Consider the following 6,130-nt stretch of genomic DNA (forward strand, 5'->3'; position numbering starts at 1 on the left):
GGGGACTGGAACTGGGCCTGAGGCCGCAGAGATGGCTCGTGGTTCAGCATCGACCTATGAACCAGGAGGTCACAGCTCGATTCCAGGTCAGGGCACATGCCTGGGCTGCAGGCCAGATCCCTAGTGTGGGGCGTGCAGGAGGCAGCCGATCAATGATTCTCTCTAATCACTGGTGTTTCTATCCCTCTCTCTCTCTCACCCTTCTTCTCTGAAATAAATAAAAATATTTTTAAAATAAAATAAAATACTAGAGATAATCCTCAGAAACTAAAAAGTTGCTAAAAACAAAACTATGCCACAATGGTGGTATTGCTACATCCACCCTTTACCTTTATGAATCTATGCCTTGCCCTAGCTGGTGTGGCTCAGTGGATAGCCTTGGCCTGAGGGCTGAAGGGTCCTGGTTCAATAAAGAGTAGCTGCAGGGCTCATAAAACTCAGAGAGTGGTGAAGTCAGGTCTGTACGCCGACAGCCTGGCCGTGGAATAGGTCAGGGGTCAGAGTGAGTCACTGAGAGGAGGGAGTGAGGTCAGGAGGCTGCTGGTTGGCCTCAGGGAGGCCGGACGGAAGGTCGGGAAGGTGGCTTGGGCAGGAGCTGGCAGAGGCATGGCGTGGACCTGTGGCTGCTGAATGTGCCGTGGGGGGAGGGGGGGGCAGGGGGCAGGGGGCAGGGGCTGACAGCAGCACACCCGCCAGGACCCCGAAGACGGTGAGATGGGTCTGATTCCACAGAGACTCCGGGGCTGGAGACACTGACGTCATGATCTTGGTGCGGCCCAGATGTGGCCAGTGCCCGGGCGAGTCCCCGCAGCGAGGGCCAGGGCGGGAGACGCAGCCAGGACAGCCCGCCCGGGCGGGGCCGCAGAGGAAGAGCCCAGGATTGCCTTCCGGGCTGGCCGGGGTGCCCGGCTCCAGGCTGCCCGGGACGGGAGGATGGCTCCGGAGGACGGAGGCAGGGAGGGAGACCCGGGGCAGTGAACCCCGCGGGGAGGCTGTTCGGGGGAAGAGCCTGAGGCCACAGTCAGATCTGAGTTCCCCTTCCACTGGGCTTTTCCTTCTTCTCCTCCCGAGCAGCACCGCCAGCCGCTGAGCTCCCTCTCCTTCTGGGGAGGAGGCGGGGTCGGCCCACATCCCAGAGGGCAGTGAGACCTTCCCTGGGGCAAGCCGGGCACTGGGGGTCGTCTGAGCTATGAGGCCACCTGGGCCCTGACCGCCCTCTGCCTGGCCCACCTCAGCACCGCCCTCTGCCTGGCTCACCCCTCAGCACCTCCCTCTGCCTGGCCCCCCTCAGCACCTCCCTCTGCCTGGCCCCCCTCAGCACCGCCCTCTGCCTGGCTCCCCTCAGCACCTCCGTCTGCCTGGCCCCCCTCAGCACCTCCCTCTGCCTGGCCCCCCTCAGCACCGCCCTCTGCCTGGCCCCCCTCAGGACCGCCCTCTGCCTGGCCCCCCTCAGCACCGCCCTCTGCCTGGCCCCCCTCAGCACCGCCCTCTGCCTGGCCCCCCTCAGCACCGCCCTCTGCCTGGCCCCCCTCAGCACCGCCCTCTGCCTGGCCCCCCTCAGCACCGCCCTCTGCCTGGCCCCCCTCAGCACCGCCCTCTGCCTGGCCCCCCACCCCTCAGCACCGCCCTCTGCCTGGCCCCCCTCAGCACCGCCCTCTGCCTGGCCCCCCTCAGCACCGCCCTCTGCCTGGCCCCCCTCAGCACCTGCCGCAGGCCCCGGTCCCCTGGGCACCGCCGGCCTCAGGAAGAGGGGAGAGAGGAGGCTCAGGGCTGGCTCTCCACAGGGGTGACCGGCCTCTCCCCGAGGCTCCCTCCTCCAGGCGCCCCCTCTTCAGCTCGGGACAACAGGCTCTGTGACAGGGCCCCCCTGCTTCTCTCCTACTTAGCTTTTATTTTATTTTTAAAATATATTTTATTGATTTTTTTTACAGAGAGGAAGGAAGAGGGACAGAGAGTCAGAAACATTGATGAGAAAGAAATATCAATCAGCTGCCTCTTGCACACCCCCCACCGAGGATGTGCCTGCAACCAAGGCACATGCCCCCGACCGGAATCGAACCCGGGACCCTTCAGTCCGCAGACCGACACTCTATCCACTGAGCCAAACCGGTTTCGGCCCTACTTGGCTTTTAGAAAAACTTAAAACTCCAAATGCTTCCAGGTTGTATTTAACTTTCCAGTTTCCCCAGTAAGTGCGACTAGCGCATGAAGCCAATGGCAATCATGGTTCCGTGTCCCCTGAGCAGTTTGGCTCAGTGGCTAGAGCGTCTGGGTGAGAATTTTTAAAAATATGTGATTCCTGTTTCCTAAGTGCCAGGAAGGGAGCCTAAGGCTTTACCCGGATTATCCCCTTTTCCTCACGGAATCCTGGGAGGGGTGGTTATGTTCCCAGTTCACAGCTGGGAAAACGAGGCTCGGAATAAAGCCCTTTGCCCCTTTGGCACCCACAGTGACTCGGCTTCTCCATCCTACCCTCCCGGCCATCCCGGGACTGGCCCTCTGCTGCCCCCTACCGGACCATCTCCACCAGCATTCTCTTCTTTCAGCCTCCAATAGGACTTCCTGTGGCACTATTTTACTTTATTTTTTATTGATTTCAGAGAAAAAGGGAGAGGGAGAGAGAGACAGAAACATCAACGATGAGAGGGAATCATTGATTGGCTGCCTGCTGCACACCCCCCACTGGGGAACGAGCCCACATTGACTGGGAATTGAACCCTGACCTCCTGGTTCCTGGGTCAATGCTTAACCACTGAGTCACACCAGCCAGGCCTCTGGCACTATTTTAAAAACCCATAGAAAGTCCTCAGGCCTTGTATTCTCTGATCCAGCTATTCACCTTCCTTCCCCCATCCTGCCGCACCCTCGTCCTCCGCTGTCCGCCCACCCAAACTTCTTCCCGCCTTGCTGTTCCTCTCTCCACCTCGCACACACGCCCACCCATCACTCAAGCCTCACTCACATGTTCCTCCAAGAGGCGTGTGGCCACCGGTCAAACTAGCAAGGACAAAACCCGGCAGTCCTTTTCTTTGCTTAACAGCATCATCATCATCTTAAATTATCAATATTCCCTTACTTCCTGCTGTCTGCTGTCCCCACCCCCAGCCCCACCCCAGGGCCCACGTTCCCTGAGGGTAGGGACATTGCATTCCCAGCATTTTTATTTATTTATTTTTTAAATATATTTTATTGATTTTGTACAGAGAGGAAAGGAGAGAGATAGAAAGCTAGAAACATCGATGAGAGAGAGTCATCAATCAGCTGCCTCTTGCACACCCCCTACTGGGGATATGCCCGCAACCAAGGTACATGCCCTTGACCGGAATTGAACCCAGGTCCCTTCAGTCACCAAGCCGACGCTCTATCCATTGAGCCAAACCGGTCTCGGCTATTTATTTATTTTTATTAAATATATTTTATTGAGTTTTTACAGAGAGGAAGAGAGAGGGATAGAGAGTTAAAAACATCAATGAGAGAGAAACATCTACCAGCTGCCTCCTGCACACCCCCCATTGGGAATGTGCCTGCAACCAAGGTACATGCCCTTGACCAGAATCGAACCCAGGACCTTTCAGTCCACAGGCCGACGCTCTATCCACTGAGCCAAATCGGTGTTGGCGCATTCCCAGCATTTTAAACACTGCCTGACACTGAGGAAGATCCAAACAGTGTTTGTTGAAACAATAGAGGGGCCAGGATTTGAGCCTCAATGTGCCCATCCGTTCACACACCGTCTCCTCAGCCAGCCAAGGACGGGCCTCCTAGATTTGGGAGACTACATCCAAACTTCCCTCTGAACTCTGTGGAATGAGATGGAGAGGGAACTTTTTTTTTTTTGAGTCATATGTTTTTCCATATTTACTTGAATTTTGTTAAGGTGTATGTATTACTTTTGTAATCTAAAAAATAATGCATGGGCCTGGCCGGTGTGGTTCAGTGGTTGAGCGTCAACCTATGAACCAGGAGGTCACGGTTCGATTCACGGTCAGGCACATGCTCAATCCCCAGTGGGGGGCGTGCAGGAGGCAGCTGATCAATGATTCTCATCATTGATATTTCTACCTCTCTCTCCCTCTCCCTTCCTCTCTGAAATGAAAAAAAATATTTAAAATGCATACAAACTAGGTAATTTCACCTTCTCAGCGGACTCTCCTTAAGCCTCACAGCCAGACGCCTCACCTGCCCACGCCTTCCCAGCTCAGATGCCTCCCTTCGGCCAACAGCAGAGAACATCAGCACGGCCTCAAAGGTGTTTCTACACAGAGCCGAGCTGACAGGATTATTTGAAAAACATGGTGCGGAGCAGAGCTTCTCCCCCAGCAAGACATCACATCCCCTGGGAGGCTCCCGAAAGGCAGAGTCCCGGCCCCGCCCCAGGCCTGGGCTCTGTGGGGCGGAGGCCTGCACAGCGCAGTCCAGAGCGAGCACGCCTGAGCTCCCCGCCTGTCCTGGGATCACCGGGGCTGGGCAGCCACACCCCCCAGAACCGCTGCCCGGGGGATCGGTTTTTGCATCCCACTCTGCCCTGGGGTCGGGTGGCTGTGAAACTGCCCCTTTGGTTGGCCGGAGCGCCCCGTGGTTGGGTGTGGACTCCACACCAAGAAGCGCTGGTTGGTCGACACCTGCCTGGTTGTAGACTTGATCCCCAGCGGGGGAGGCAGCCGATCGATGTTTATGTTTCTCTCAAATCAATAAAAACATATTAAAAGCATTTGTTAAGCTGTCCTTTTGTCCTGTCCAGGACGTGGCCATTACTCTTAGCACCCTCCTCAGCCTTCCCCCGAGGCCCGAGTCAGAGGGAAGGGGCCGCCGGCCGGACCAGCGATGGTTCATTTCCTCTGCGGCTGCGGCCTTCTGGGGGAGCCGGTCAGACTGGACAGCGGCAGCAGGGAAGCCGAGAACCCTGCCCTCCAGGCCGCACCTGAGCAGCTGTTAGGCCTGATGCCTGGAAAACCTGGCTCCCTGCGAGGACAAGGCCCTGGCCGGTGGCTCAGTCCACTCGAGCATCATCCCCATATGCCAAGGTTGTGGGCTCAAGCCCCAGGCAGGGCACACACAGAGGCAGCCAATGCTAGCAAATGCATAAGCAGGTGGAACAACAAATCCATGTTTCTCTCACTCTCTCTCTTCCGCTCTCTAAAACCAACAAAATTTAAGAACTAATGAAAGGACTAGAACGTTGTTTTTATAGCTAATAATAATATATGTGCATGTGTGTGTATGAAATACAATAGGTAATGAACCATTTCCTTTTCTGCCTGGTCTACCAGGAAGCTCAGAAATTATCTTTATCCTCATAGCTACAGCAATTGTTCCTCCTAGTTTTTAAAATATATTTTATTGCATTTTTACAGAGAGGAAGGGAGAGGGACAAAGTTAGAAACATCAATGAGAGAGAAACATTGATCAGCTGCCTCCCACACACCTCCTACTGGGGATGTGCCCGCAACCAAGGTACATGCCCTTGACCGAAATCGAACCTGGGACTTTTCAGTCCGCAGACGGAAGCTCTATCCACTGAGCCAAACCGGTTAGGGCTGTATTTCCTATTTTTATCTTTAGCATTAAGTTCTACTTTCCTACCCTTATTAATTGCAAAACTGCTTCAAATCTTCTCTGTAGAGATGAGGCATAAACAAACCCAATGAGTAAGTATTTACACACTTCTCATCAGCCAGCCTCTGTAAGATGGCCGCCAGGGCCCAGCTCTGGCCACAGCTCCGTGGACGTGAACAGCTTCACAGGCTGCCTGAGGGGACCACAGCCCTGGGGAGGGGTCAGGGCTGAGCTGCGTTTTCAGGAACTGATGCCTTTGTAGGGCTGTCGGTGAGGGGTGAGAGGACGGAGCGCCAGCCCCTGCAGGCTCCTCCCTTTTGCAGGTTCCCTCCAAGACCCCTTCAGACCCCTCTACCCTGGGGGCGGGGGAAGGGGGGGACATGTACAGGAGGATCTGACTTTATCGACTCAGCTCTACGTTCCCACCCTGTCTCCCTCCTCACCCAAGTCCCAAATGATCAGGCCACACACCAGGCTTCAAGTATCTGTCTCTTCCTTTCACTCTCTCAAAAGAAAATAAATAAATAAATCGCAGAAGGCGGCAGCATTTCCAATCTTCCCCTGGACACCCGAC

Source organism: Pipistrellus hanaki (genome assembly GCF_964339955.1).
Source record: "Pipistrellus hanaki genome assembly, chromosome: 16".
Taxonomy (NCBI): domain Eukaryota; kingdom Metazoa; phylum Chordata; class Mammalia; order Chiroptera; family Vespertilionidae; genus Pipistrellus; species Pipistrellus hanaki.